Below are 15787 nucleotides of genomic sequence, written 5' to 3'. Positions count from 1 at the left end.
ATTGTAACAGAGGATTTTAACTTACAACTAATTTTAATTTACCATTTATAATTGTTTCAATAATCAATATTAATGCCACCATTACTAATAATAATAATAATTGGTGTGGTGGTTGTTCCTGTTGCAACCACTTACACAGTCACTAAACATGTGTGGCAATTTTGAATTAACAGTATTTAAGTGTATTTTTCCATCTTTTGGTATCAGTATGTACATAAATATCATGTAAATAATATCAAAGTTAAAAATATGGTTGGAAATTTGTTATTACTTGACAAATTTCTTTTCCATTCAGTTATTGTATGTGTTGCCATGCCTCCTGTCACATGATTGGTTACCTAAAGAATTTAGAACATCATCTACTTCACTTTTCAACCTATATTTGGTCATTAAAGTTACCACTTTTCTTTGTTTAGTGCGAATTGCCACTTTTTTACCATACATATATTGTCTCTAGATCATTATGTAATTGGAATTGATCGTCTAATGATTTTACTAGACAGTAAATTACAGTGTCATCGGCAAACAATCTAAGGGGGCTGCTCAGATTATCACGTAGATCATTTACGTATATCAGGAACAGCAGAGGGCCTATGACACTACCTTGCAGAACGCTAGATATCAGTTCTGTTCTACTCAATGATTTACCAACTGTAACTTCGAACTGTGGCCTCTGTGAGAGGAAATCACGAATCCAGTCACTCAACTGAGAAGATATGCACACAACTTGATTAATAGTCACCTGTGAGGAACGGTATCAAGAGCCTTTTGGAAATCTAGGAATATGGAATCGATCAGAGATCCCTTGTCAACAGCACTCATTACTTCATGTGTTGCACAAGAACGATATTTTCTGAATCCATGTTGGTTATGTATCAATAAATCATTTTCTTCAAGACGATTCATAATGTTTGAGTACAGTGTATTCTCCAGAATCCTACTGCAAATTAAGCTCAGTGATATGGGTCTGTAACTCAATGGGTTGCTCCTATTCCCTTTTTTGAATATTGGTGTGACCTGTGCTACTTTCCAGTCTTTAAGAACAGCCCTTACGTCTAGTGAGTGGTTGTATATGATTGCTAAGAAAAGCACTATTGTGTGTGCATAGTCTGAAAGGAACCTGACTGATATACCATCTGGACCAGAAGGCTTGCCTTTGTGATTTGAGTTGTTTCGCAACACCTAAGATACCTTCTTTTATGTCACTCATGCTAACAGCTGTTCCAGTTTCGAATTCTGGAATATTTACTTTGTCTTCTTTTGTGAAGAAATTACGAAAAACTGTATTTAGTAACTCTGCTTTAGTGGCAGTATCATTGGTAACATTTCCATCGCTATTGCGCAGTGATGGTATTGACAGCTTTTTTTGCCGCTGGTGTACTTTACGTACAACCAGAATCTCATTGGGTTTTCTACCGTATTTTGAGACAATGTTTCATTGTGGAAACCATTAAAAGCATCTCGCATTGATGTCCGCACTAAATTTTGTGCTTCCGTGAAACTTGGCCAGTCTTGGGGATTTTGCATTCTTCTGAATTTGGCATGCTTTTTTCTTTGCTTCTGTTTCAGTGTTCTGACATGTTTTGTGTACCATAGTGGATCAGTCCCATCTCTTACTAACTTATGCTGTATGAATCAATCTATTGCTGTCGATACTGTATCTTTGAATTCGAGCCATATCTGGTCTAAACTTACATAATTAGCTTTGAAGGAATGGAGACTCGCTCTTAGAAAGGCATCAAGCGAATTTTTATCTGCTGTTTTAAATAGATATATTTTCCATATATATTTTAGTGGTTGTGGTTGATATGGTTTCGAGCCTCACTACAATGACCTCATGTTCACTGATTCCTGTATCTCTCCTTCCCCTCTCTCGGTGTTCTGATTTATATCGACCTGGCTATCCACCTGGTTTCTTATATTGGTTGCAATTTTGTTCCTTTTGCCTGTTCTTTCATCCTTTTTTGTGTTTCAATCATCACTTGAGGTTTAACCTCAACTTCAAAATTTCCTGTTGTTAGTGTGAGCCATTTGGGGAAGACTCCCTCCTTAGCATCTACTGTATTGATTCCTCACCCCCTTTACTTTTCCTCTCCCTTTTCTGCTGTAGCCCCCTTCCGCCCTACTATGTCACCAGCACATGTAGCCCGTCTGTGTCGTGGATCTGTTATGTACCCATATGGCTGAGTCCCCTGACAACACAGGGATCACACTACTGATACCTGAGCTGTTTCCTCCCCATGTATGCCAAGGAATGGTTGCTTATCTTCTTGGAGCATTGGAACTCATGGCTACGGCTGCCATGTCAGATAGCCCTTGCTATGGCTGGGTAGTGCCCATGGGGAGAGCCACTGGTTGGAGTGGATGATATCAAGGTGGATGTTTCACGCATGAACCATATCAAGTTGTAAAAATCTTTCTGTTCTGAAATGGCTGTCTCTTTGAGTGTTGAAGGATCATTGAATGCTGCTTCGTATGACCCGGCTACCTTCCCTGGCTACACCATGGGAGGAGGGCTAGGCTCACCTGTGTGTGTCGACAATGCTGACTGCCACTCCTCTCATTTGATTGCCCAGCTTAAAAGAGAGTAAAGAAGATCAAAGAATACAAGTCCCTAGATCACCTGTCGTATGCTGAAGGTCGCCAAAACTATAAGAGACACCATCCATTGACACTATCTTCAGCTTTTGCCTCTGTAACTTCATTTCCTCCTCCTACCTATTCTTCACACCCACTCCATTCTCCTCTTCCCTCACCCTCCTGCAGTTCTCATGACCTCCCATCTGGGATCTGCTCCCCCTCCCTGGCCAAAAAAGTGCCCCTCTCCTTTGGCACCTGTTGATGATCAAACTCCCTCCTGGGATTCCTCTCCCTGGTGTCTCTCAGGCTAGAAGACTCCTACCAGCACTCAGCCACGAGACTCACCATCTGTGCATCCCAAGGTCACCCACTCTCCTTCAGTTCCAGATCTTGCAGATGCCTGTATCCCTCTGTGTCATGCACTCCTCCACCTCTGAAAGAGGAGAAGAAATATAAATCCCAAGACAGCCCCCCCCCCCCCCCCCCCCCCCCGATGCCCCTGGCAGTGCCCTCTCCCCCCTCACAACCTGAGTCTGATATCTTATTTATGGATGTCACCATATCCTTGTCAGTGTCGACTACTGACACAGTGACATAACCCTCTCTTGGCTTCTTTGTGTCTAACCTGGACTCTCGCCACTTGATCATCCAGTGGAATTCAAACGGATCCTATCGTCACCAACTGGAAAAGCAACATCTTGTCACTTCCTATTCTGCGTTCTGTCTTGTACTTCAAGAAATGCATTTTTGTGATGACAATTCTCCAACACTTTTGGTTATCAGGTATTCTGTCAGAACCGTGCTGGCTCCAGTGTAGCTTCTAGTAGGGTCTGCACTTTGGTTCACTCCAATATCATACCCCCTAAATTGCAACATGGAAGCAGTAGTGGTTAGAGTGCAAACGACTCCGGCAATCACCATTTGCAATGTGTATCTCCCTCCAGGTAGGCCACTTCCTTAAGTTGAACTGTCTACCTTAACCCAGCAACTCCCACCCCAGGTACTCCTCCTTGGGAACTTAAATGCCCACTACCCACTGTGTGGGAGTGTTACTTCAACAGGTAGGAGCTTCCTAATTGAACAACTTATTACCTACCTTGATTTGTCTCTCCTCAGTAATGGTTCCCCTACCCACTTCAGTGCCACTCGTGAACATTTTCTGCTATCGGTCTCACCATCTCCTCCCCTGCCCTCGTTGCTTTCCTACATTGGTCATCCCATAATGACCTTTGTGACAGTGACCATTTTCCAGTGATTCTATTGTTCCCCTGCTGCCATCAGGCATACAGGCCTCCATGTTGGGCATTCTGCAGTGCCAGTTGGACTTTATATACATCTGCTGTGCACTTTGACACCTCCCTCTCAAATTCCATTGATGTAGTCATGCAAGGTGTGTCTGCCACTATTCTTCAAGCTGCTGGCACTGGTGTTCCCCTATCCACAGGTTCCCCTCATCATCTACCATTACCATGGTGAACCAAGAATGTCACAGTCACTGTCCAGGACCACCATTTGTTGCTGCAGAGATTAATGTGACACCCTTCACAGACCAACTTCCTCACTTTTAGGAAGGCTCCTTACCTTGGGAGCGCTATATTTTCTCCCTGGGGTTGTATGCCTCTTCATTGCAGGTTTGGTCCAAGATCCCTTGCCTTCTGAGCCACCAGTGGTGGTCATCTGTCCAGAGGCTTAACCTTCAAGGTGCTCGTGCACTGACACATTGGTCCTTGCAGAACACCTCGCGACACACTTCGTGACGGCATCAGTGTCCTCTTCCTGTCGTCCTACCTTTCTCCAGCAGAAATGCAGAGTTGAATAGACCTCCCCTCCCCTGTTTCATCCCACACCACGCTGAGCCCTGTAATGAACCCTTCATGGTATGGGAATTCTTACAGGCTCTTACCTCATCACGAGACACAGCCCCTGGCTCGGATTCCATCCACAACCAGATGATCCAACACTTTGACATTCCCCAGGGGCAACATCTCCTCATGGTCTTCACTCACATTCGGCTCATGGGTGCTTTTCTGTCACAATGGCAATTTGGTATAGTTATCCCTGTCCTTACGACCAGGAAGAACTCAACACCTCTAGACAGATACCGCCAAATTAGCCTGACGAATGTACTTTGTAAACTGCTCGAGAGGATGGCCAGCTTCAGATTATGTTGGGTACTTGAATCTCAGGGCCTTTTGTCCCTGATTCAGTGTAGCCTCCAGGCAGGACAATATCCAACTGACCATTTACTCAATTGGAATCAGCCATCTGACAGGATTTACCCACCTCTGGCACCTTGTTGCAGTCTTCTTTGACCTACATAAGGCATATGATGTGGCATGGCGCCATCACATTTTAGTTGCCGTCCATGACTGGGGCTTCTGTGGTTCTCTTCCAGTTTTTATCCATCAGTTTTTATCTCACCAGCCATTCCAGGTTGGAATTTGGCACTTCACTCCGGTGTTGTACGTCAACGATTTTTGCATCTGGTGCAGCTCCCACTTGCTAGTATCTGCTGAGTGCTGGCTCCAAGGCACCATCCTATGGGCCTCTGCCTGGGCCATCTCTAATTGTTTCCAGTTTTCTCCCTCCAAAACGTGGGTTATGTATTTTTGTCGTCAAGCTACAGTACACCCCTATCCAGAACTTTATTTAGGCGACCACCACCTCAGTGTTGTAGCACAGTCCCACATTCACCACCCAAAGAATACATGTATATGGAAGCTTAATTCTCTGTCTCCTTGCCCTGACAGTTTGAGATGCAGTCTGTTGCATTCTTCTCCATCTTTACTGTGCTCTGGTCTTGTCCAGACTAGATTGTGGTTGTCAGGTTTATGGCTCAGCAGATCCTTCCACTTTGAAACTGGTTGAGCTAGTCCTTCATTGTGGCATGCATCTGGTTATTGGTGCCTTTCACGCTAGTTGCATTGATAGTCTCCTCACAGAAGTGGAGATTCCCCCTCTACACATAGAACACAGCCAACTCCTTGTTCCTTATGGAATCGCCATTCACCAATTCCTTGATCATCCCATGTACCCTGTGCTCTTTGCCAGTGAGGGATTCTCCCTCCTAACAGCCACTCACAGAGGGGATTGCCAGTTGGGAAGCGTCTCACTTCCCTCTGTTCAGATCTCCATCTCCACTCGTTGGACTGCACCCTGCATCTTTCCTTCCATAACATCCACCCGCCTTGGATGGTGCCTAGACTATGGATTAGGACCACTCTATTCCAGGGTCCTAAGATCTCTGTTGATCCTATGGTTTTCCATTGACTTGTATATGCCATACTTGCAGTGTTCCAGGGTGCCACCATCTTTTACATCGATGGTTCTAAGACAGTCGATAAAGTGGAATAAACTTTCACATCTTCTACTGGCTATGAACACCATTTATTGTCGGGGTCATGTAGTGTGTTCACAGCAGAACTTCTAGCCATTCGCAAGCCCCTCCTTTTTGTTTTAATTTTTTTCAGATTCAATGAGCAACTTGCAGGCTATCGACTAATGCTACTCTCATCACCCTTTGGTCTCTGCTATATAACCTTCTCTGTGCCTTTGGGCATGCCACCTGTTCAGTTGTCTTTCTGTGGGTCCCACATCATGTAGCATCCCAGGGAATGAACTGGCTTATCATTTGGCTTATTCCCCTTTCCTTTCATGATTTCAGCTGCGGACATGTGGATCTACGTCAAATTTCTCTCTTCCCAAAAGTGAAATGCCATCTGGAGCGCCACTGCTCATAGTAATAAAATCTGCACAATCAAGGAGGATACTACAGTTTTGGTGCTCTTCCTCACTCCTCTTGGAAGGAGTCCATTGTGTTATTCCATAGACACTTTGGTCATACCTGGCTCACCCCCTTTCTTCTCCTACATAACATCCCACTCCTACAACATTGTTGTTGAGCCAGGCTGATGGTATCCCACATATTGGTGGAATCCCCCTTCTTTCAGCCCTTTGTGCTAAGTATACTCTTCCTGATTCCTTAAACTGGTTGAACTGGTCCTAGTTTCCCTCCACGAAAGTGGTCTTTATTTCCAGATGTAAGGTTCTACTTTAGTCTTGGAGCAGGGGCAGGTTGTTGTGGTTGGGATTTCCTTTCCAGTCTTCCTTGTCTGTGGCCACATAACCTCCCCCTTTTATTCCAGTTTTTAGATTGGGTCTCACCTTTCATGCCTTTTTCTGTGTGTGTGTTTGTTCATTATTTTATAGTTTGACTCCTCTGACTGGATCCCTCCACTTTTAGCAGACTCTGACTAACTTCAGATTCGCAGAACTCATGACCTCGCCATTTAGTCCCATAACCCATCTCAGGTAATCAGTCAATTGATCAATCACTGTTCACCTTCAACTTGGTGCTGTGAGTCTGCCCACCACTGGGGTTTAGCACCCCTCAGCCCTTTCACTCTATCCAATGCAGTGACTAGTCAACCAGCCAGCCCAGCCTGGCCAATTCCAGTCACACTGTGTGGAGGTTTGTTGAACTAGAATTGGATTTTCATCCCACAGTGGAGTGTGCACTAATATGAAACTTCCTGGCAGGTTAAAACTGTGTGTATGACAGACTCGAACATGGAACCATGCCTTTTGTGGATAAGCTCTCTACCAACTGAGTTACCCAAGCATAACTCATCACCTGTTCTCACAGCTTCTATTGTGCCAGTACCTTATCTCCTACCTTTCAGTCTTTTCTTCCAAGAGTGCTGCTCTCGCAAGTTCAGCAGGAGACCTTCCATGAAGTTTGAGAGGTAGAAGATGAGGTACTGTCAGAATCAAAGCTGTGTGGATGGGTCATGAGTCAAGCTTGGGTAGCTGTCAGTAGAGCAATTGCCAGCAAAAGGCAAAGGTCCTGTGTTTGAGGCTTGGTTTAGCACACAATTTTAATCTGCCAGGAAGTTTCAGGTTTGTTTTTGGGATAGAATGGTTTGCATGCCTGTCACTGCAGCCTGACCATCCTACCCTGGTTTGTTGTTGTGTCGTGATTTTGTACACAAACGACAATGTGGCCAACAGGGACCTGTGATGAGTATTTGGTGTGGTTTACATTTACATCTGTTTAAATGTATGCCTTCTTTGTTAACACGATGGTATCACAAAGACGTGCTTTTTAGGGGAGTTTGTGGACTATTTGAATCCATTTATCTTCAACCAAGGATACTAGAGGTTGATGGATTTGTGTATGGTACATTGTTTTGGATATATACATGCAAACACCCATCTATCTGATTGCATTGTGTATGAGTAAGATTGATTGTAGATCGTTAGTGTTAGCACAAAACAGTGTAATTTGGACACTAACAAGCAATCATTGGGTGTTGTCATGCAACTGTTGGTTTGGTTAACATAGAGCTAAAGCCTGCAAGGGGAACATTGCAATTCAAGTAGCTGAAGGGTTAGTGGAGACTGGGAGTAGGTGCCTTGGTCATGGGGCAAAGTGACTCTTTGTGTCATTCCTCTGCTCTCTGCCTAACTTTTCTGCGGGTGCTGTGGGTTATAGTCAACATAAACTTTCAGTCATAAGCATATAAAGAAGATTTTATTGCCATACTTTGGACCTGCTCAAGTAGAGGTCTAGGTCAGGGAGTGTGGTGGAAGTTGAACATAAGAAAGGAAAAGCTCAGATCATTAGTTTCGTTTTACTGGTGTACTATCTGTGTGAACTCTTGGCCGCATGTTACTAAGTTGTTCATGTGTGACCCCTGTGCTACCTTGCGGCTTACTCAAGGATTTGAAATTATGGATTCAGTTCTCATTGTACAGAGAATCCAGAATTTTCGTAGGTTGCAGAGGGGGCATATCTGAAAAATTCTCAGTTTGGTTCATGCTCTCTAAAACCAACTTTCCACTCAGCAGTATAGGGAAGTAGACCTTGTTCAGCCCTATAAGGGAAAAATGCATGCTGGACTGAAGGTTACTTGGAAGGTTATAGTGTCTACATCAAAGCTATTTGCCACAAATAGCCCTGGCTCCAATGCTACTGCATCGGACCTAGCCTCAGCAGTACTGCCTACCACCTCTGAGTGCACTCAGCTGATAATCAATCCTAACACTGGAAAAGACAATCCTGACAGTGCCTGTGATTCAGCAAGTGCACTGTAAAATAAAATTATCAGTTTTAATGAAGAAAAATAGTATTTCTGATTAGCTTTCGTGTATTTGTAGTTTGCTGCAGCACAGGCAGGGAGTGTGTCATGCTGTTGTGGTGTGTTCCAGTAACCAGGTAGTACCGCAAAGCAGTCGCATCAAGCACTTGCTGCAGGAACTCCTGGATGACACCCAACAATACTACAATACTGGATTATATGCAGAGGAATGCCGTGATGAAAGCAGAAGTCTATTTGTGTCTGTTGGCTGCTGACATACATCACTCATCTTGAGACTTTGGCAGCTTACTAATATCTTATTAGATGTGTTTCCAAATATAAAACTGCCAGCTTCAAAAGTCAAAATTAAAGTAATGCATTGTGTACAGACTGGAGCCGTTTTCACTAAACTACTACAGGAGATTGTTGTGCCTGTGATGTCATAATGATTAAGTTCAATCTATTTGTATGTTTTTGGAATAGTGCATTGGACCACGTTTTGAGCAGGTATCTAACTTCAGTCTCTGTGAAAAGATTTGGTTGGAGGATTTGAGGTAGGTGCATCCCAATGTAAGATAAATATGAAAAGGCAAGTTGTTCAAGTGTTCATGGATGACACTAATGTTAACAAAGTATTCGTAAAGAGCTGAAAAGCAAGCTCAATGTCGAGGGTAGTCCAGAGGGGTAACTACGACTCCTAGAAATTGCAATAGCAACCTTAGGTTTTGGTTTGACCTACTTTTGTTCCTTCATATACCCTTCCTACCTCCTTCACACATGTTTAGGCATCTGTTAAATATTTGCTGATCCCAGACTGACACCATTTTATTTTCCGCCCACCAAACATCACGATACTAATGGGGGAAAATAGTAGTGCTGGTAATATTGTTGTAACTAACAGTGTTGGAGGGGAAAATTTTTAAATAGATTACATGAAGCACTCAGAAACTAAACAAGACTCCAGTCAACCCTAGTGCAATATGTCTTAAAAGTACCATGCACTGTATGTAAGCAACATGTCCCAAATTCCATAAGCATGGGATCCTCTGGATTACCTTCAACTTTGAGCTTGTTTTTCAGCGCTCCTAGGAATGCCTTGTTTACATTAGGGTCATCCCTGGACACTTGAACAACTTGAATTTTCAGATTCACCTTAAAATGGTATGCACATGCTTCAAATCCTTCAACTAAATCTTTTGCAGCACGTTTTCTCACAAGCACAGTTAAAAAGAGAGAGTAAATAAAATTATGATAATATTAATGACGAGTAAAGATGTGTTGTAACGAATGTCTGTACCAAAATACAAGACTGAACAATAAGCACATAAATGGGTTACCAACAAATAAGAAGGAAAAATATCAACCCATTTTCTTGTAGTTAACCCTATTAAATCAATGGTATAAGTAAATAGTACATAACATAGGAACACACCATAAGTAATAGTCATCTCAGGTGAGCAACCCTATAATACAACATGAGATTTCAGATAGCTATTCATATTGTAGTAGTGTCAGTTGTTGCCTAGATTGTTATACCAGGGTGTATGCGACCCAGGACAACCACAAGATCTGGGAAAAACCCGGGAATTTTGTAGAATTCTGGAAATTTTTGTTATTTTAGTCTCCAGTTAATTTTTTGTGATTTTTTTCTGGTCAGAACCGATACTCTGACAATGGATATTACTGTACGCGGCTACTGCAGAATAATATTGCAGTAATAAAACATGAACGAGAGAAAATAAAACTGAAGTTGCAAAGGAAATGCGCCATATACAACAACAAAACACAGTGCTCATACAAGTGTCTGCCAACAGCAAAATGTTTCAAAGGCTTTAGGAAGACTATGCAATGCTTCATAACATCAAATTGCCTCCAGTCAGCATGACGTCACAATTGTTTTCATTAGATTCGTTTTAGCAGTTAAGAGTGGGCTCATGTGCATGCACAGTTCAGTCATTTATGAGTAATACCTTCTCCCGCTTCTGACTACATAAATGTGGCTGTTGGCTTTGTAAGCAATCATAGCAAGCAGGTACGTGCTACTGGGAAAAATTTTTGTGACATGCCCAAGCTGCCAGATTCACACATGCGCAGAAGACGCGGATGTTGTAGCTTGGTGGGTGGGGGGGGGGGGGGAGGGGGGGGGCAGACCGTGGTATCTGACCCAGACAGTGATTTCGGGGAGGTGGGGGTGGCAAATTCATATTCTTGAGGGGGGGGGGGGGAACCTTGTTTCACAGAGCTCCTAGCATTCAGCACACATGGGCCTATTAATTATTCATATGATTTTGAAACGCATACCTGTTGATTTCTAACTGAATCGTAAGTTTATTTTTGAATGTGTATGTGATGTATCTGTCAGGGGAATCCTCATCACATCTAGAAATAGACTTTCCTGCAGACAAAAGGGGACAGGGCTATACGAACTGAGGGGAGTAAAGCTGAATGGATGAATGCCAATCGCTATCTGATTACGTGGTTGATTGGGTTTGCGAATGATCATCATTATCGTTACTAGCAAAGTCCACAGATTCAAACTACCAGAGTGAAAATAAACGACTAACAGGAATAACAGGTAAGAAAGATTGCGTATTGTCTTCTCGCTGTATCCAAGAAAATTAAATTTTCGCAGAAAATTTTTGACCAGCTCGCTACACTAGTAAGTCCTCGGTCAGCAGCCGCTTAAGTACTGTTCTGTAAGTAGCATGGAAAACGTGTTGTATGAACATGTAACAACGCCTAATCAGAAAATAATCACAGAATGACTAAATCGGTGATCGTGACAGGCTTAGTGAAGTTAACTGGCGAATAAATTTTGACAATGGCAGCCATAGTTACATAATTAGTGATGATAAGATTGTCTGTTAGAATGAGGAAGGAGAAGAAACAGGGACATCACATAATTTGTGGAAGAATATGGCGATTCGAAATTTATATAAAAATTTCATACGACTACTTTCTGATCTCATGCTTCAGAAACTGTAGCATATGAATGAAATGTGAAACTATTTCCTAGTATAAAGCATATTGCATGTAGGCTCAATAGGCATTGATATTGGTACTTTGTGAATTAAATTCTATCATGTTATAAAAATGACAGCCGGCCGGAGTGGCCATGTCGTTCTAGGCACTACAGTCTGGAACCGGGCGACCGCTACGGTCGCAGGTTCAAATCCTGCCTTGGACATGGATGTGTGTCATGTCCTTAGGTTAGTTAGGTTTAATTAGTTCTAAGATCTAGGCGACTGATTACCTCAGATGTTAAGTCACATAGTGCTCAGAGCCATTTGAGCCATATAAAAATGACCACTTCGTTTATTTGGAGAGTGTGAAAATTGCTGCAATATTAGTAAAGCATATTTTGTTTTATCTAGCAGGCAGTGGAAAATAGACGTAATCAGATTGAGGAACCACACTAATCTTGTGTACTATTTGTATTAACAGCTTTTTCAGTATTAGACAGCGACATTTCGATTTTTTCATGTAGCAAAACTTTTGGTGAACTTCGATGAAGTAACAGATCCTTTGGCAGGAAGGAAAGAAAGCCATGTAAAGCTGTAGCAAGATTAGAGAGAAAAAACGCTAGGAGCTATGGATTGAAGTAATGTGTACTGTCTTGCTTGTCTCTTGTCTTTACTGCTTTTATATATCCTATATTTAATTTTATGTCACACAAAACAGCAAGTTATTAGCTAATAGGCAATAAAGAGTGCAAATTTTCTTAAGGGTTCTTGGCCTCCCGGTTATAAATAATCCCATATGGTATTAATGACGAGATTTTTTTTTAAAAAAAAAGGAAAAAGAGAGGCAGGATGTCAAACAGGCCGACTGGGAGCAGGAGAGGCACCACAGGACATTTTAATTTCCACTGTTCTGAACATAGTTTGATGGCATCCATTACAAAATATACACGTTTCAATTCCACAGAGCGAAATACAGAGATGTGTGATTGAAGAATGCTGTGTGAAGAGGCATGGCACTGCATTTTGGCACACATAAGACCAAATAACATGTCTTACAATTCCTCGAAAACATATGTTTATGTATCAGACTGTTCAGTAAGATGTGCGCCACAAAATGAACATGTTTTTGAAAATTTGAGTTTTTAAATTTTTGACGTCTTCCTAGACGCTCAAGGGAAGGGTTGAGGAGATGGTGCCACCATCTACTATTGTCCCGGTTCGGAAATATCGTAGATCCGGGGCTGATGCACAGACCAGTCTGAGTTATAATGAGGAAGTGGGTAGTCTCCACGTGATCCGTGTATACATTTAGTGATTTTGCTGTTTCCTCGTCATTTACTGCTCTCATGTCAAATAAAAACAAAACAAGATTTCTGTGGCAGGAAGCTATCAAGGAAATTAAACAGATTCACATAGTTACGGAAGACTAATATATGTTATTAGTTTCAGATTTTACACTCCTGGAAATGGAAAAAAGAACACATTGACACCGGTGTGTCAGACTCACCATACTTGCTCCGGACACTGCGAGAGGGCTGTACAAGCAATGATCACACGCACGGCACAGCGGACACACCAGGAACCGCGGTGTTGGCCGTCGAATGGCGCTAGCTGCGCAGCATTTGTGCACCGCCGCCGTCAGTGTCAGCCAGTTTGCCGTGGCATACGGAGCTCCGTCGCAGTCTTTAACACTGGTAGCATGCCGCGACAGCGTGGACGTGAACCGTATGTGCAGTTGACGGACTTTGAGCGAGGGCGTATAGTGGGCATGCGGGAGGCCGGGTGGACGTACCGCCGAATTGCTCAACACGTGGGGCGTGAGGTCTCCACAGTACATCGATGTTGTCGCCAGTGGTCGGCGGAAGGTGCACGTGCCCGTCGACCTGGGACCGGACCGCAGCGACGCACGGATGCATGCCAAGACCGTAGGATCCTACGCAGTGCCGTAGGGGACTGCACCGCCACTTCCCAGCAAATTAGGGACACTGTTGCTCCTGGGGTATCGGCGAGGACCATTCGCAACCGTCTCCATGAAGCTGGGCTACGGTCCCGCACACCGTTAGGCCGTCTTCCGCTCACGCCCCAACATCGTGCAGCCCGCCTCCAGTGGTGTCGCGACAGGCGTGAATGGAGGGACGAATGGAGACGTGTCGTCTTCAGCGATGAGAGTCGCTTCTGCCTTGGTGCCAATGATGGTCGTATGCGTGTTTGGCGCCGTGCAGGTGAGCGCCACAATCAGGACTGCATACGACCGAGGCACACAGGGCCAACACCCGGCATCATGGTGTGGGGAGCGATCTCCTACACTGGCCGTACACCACTGGTGATCGTCGAGGGGACACTGAATAGTGCACGGTACATCCAAACCGTCATCGAACCCATCGTTCTACCATTCCTAGACCGGCAAGGGAACTTGCTGTTCCAACAGGACAATGCACGTCTGCATGTATCCCGTGCCACCCAACGTGCTCTAGAAGGTGTAAGTCAACTACCCTGGCCAGCAAGATCTACGGATCTGTCCCCCATTGAGCATGTTTGGGACTGGATGAAGCGTCGTCTCTCGCGGTCTGCACGTCCAGCACGAACGCTGGTCCAACTGAGGCGCCAGGTGGAAATGGCATGGCAAGCCGTTCCACAGGACTACATCCAGCATCTCTACGATCGTCTCCATGGGGGAATAGCAGCCTGCATTGCTGCGAAAGGTGGATATACACTGTACTAGTGCCGACATTGTGCATGCTCTGTTGCCTGTGTCTATGTGCCTGTGGTTCTGTCAGTGTGATCATGTGACGTATCTGACCCCAGGAATGTGTCAATAAAGTTTCCCCTTCCTGGGACAATGAATTCACGGTGTTCTTATTTCAATATCCCCGAGTGTATTTCCACGTTTCTCACAGGCAAGCATAAATCGCCTTGCAGAACAGTGAAGTTATTTTTGTCGGTTTGCTAAAGAAATCCGGCTTTTATTCATCTTTTCCACTGAGGCAGTCAATGTATTTGAAACAAAGTGTTTAATTCGATACTATTGGCTAGAGTGCACTCTGTAATCTTCTATCGTGTATGGCATTAAGTCATAATAATGAAGCAAACATGAGATATTACAGTACTGGTACTCCAAGAAAATTTACATCCCGAAAACCACAATGGAAAGCTTAATATCAGGTTGAGGTCTACTTCATTGGGAATCTGAACATACGAATGTGCCATGTAAGTATGCATTTTAAATGTGCACATTTTGTATGGTTCACGAAATTCCAATGCTCTTGAAGTATCCTCTGATGTCTTGTTTCTTTTAATGTTTTAATCTTTTAATGTTTTACAAGTAAGAACATACAGGCTTCCTACGTCATCGTATCTGTGTAAGCATTGTGGCGCATGTCATCTGGCGCTCTGTGGCAACTGCTGAAACGAAACTGCTTCACGGGAAAATATTGCGAGTGGTGGTTTGAAAAGCACTGCTTTCAAATCAAATTTCCTTTTGCGGAAGTTGAACTATGTGCGAGAAAGTAAAATGAATTTCTTAAATCACAGAGCATTTGACTCTCATTTAAAAATCAACTCTTTGTTGACGAGCCATTTAGAAGAATTTCAAGATCAGAAGATCAGACACTTGCGCCATTATTAAAAATTTTACGGGCACATGTGTAATGTATGTTAAAGTGTAACACGCGCAAAACATATTAACATTATATGCGAATGCTTAGCTTCTCTTGCAGCTTATTAACCTTAGAGAGCAATGTTAAATGTGAAATCTTTGTTTACCATGTAGCAACACTATGTATCTTAGTTTAAACCATTAACTTGAGTTCACACTACTGAACAGTTACGTTAGTATTGGCTGACCATATCACGTCTCGTATACTTTGAATATCCGCTGTCATCAGCTGGCGAGATCGCGTGAAATGAGCTGTGACTGGCTTACAAAAGTGCATCGCAATCGCGATTTCAATGATTCGGAGGGTAACATGCGATGTTTGGTGGAATTTAAATTCATACTTTCGTAATACGAAAATATGCAGCATACATGTTGCTGCAAATCAAAGATCTTCACAAAACGTGTTTTTCTTTCCTTGAGTTTCGTTTTCTAAGGTGCCGAGAACTTCTATGCTCGTGTATAAAACCATAACTATTCAAAGGATTGACAAGTTCCAAGGGAAAATAAAC

General features: G+C 43.3%; 1 protein-coding gene across 5 annotated transcripts in view; it reads left to right on the top strand.

The window, feature by feature from the left end:
* LOC124553918 (zinc finger protein 708-like) overlaps positions 1-15787 on the top strand; it is a 192589-nt gene that overhangs the window by 147656 nt on the left and 29146 nt on the right. The window lies entirely within an intron of this gene.

Source organism: Schistocerca americana, chromosome 11 (genome assembly GCF_021461395.2).
Source record: "Schistocerca americana isolate TAMUIC-IGC-003095 chromosome 11, iqSchAmer2.1, whole genome shotgun sequence".
Classification (NCBI taxonomy): Eukaryota; Metazoa; Arthropoda; class Insecta; order Orthoptera; family Acrididae; genus Schistocerca; species Schistocerca americana.
The sequence above is the reverse complement of the archived record's forward strand: the minus strand, read 5'-3'. Positions and strand labels throughout refer to the sequence as shown.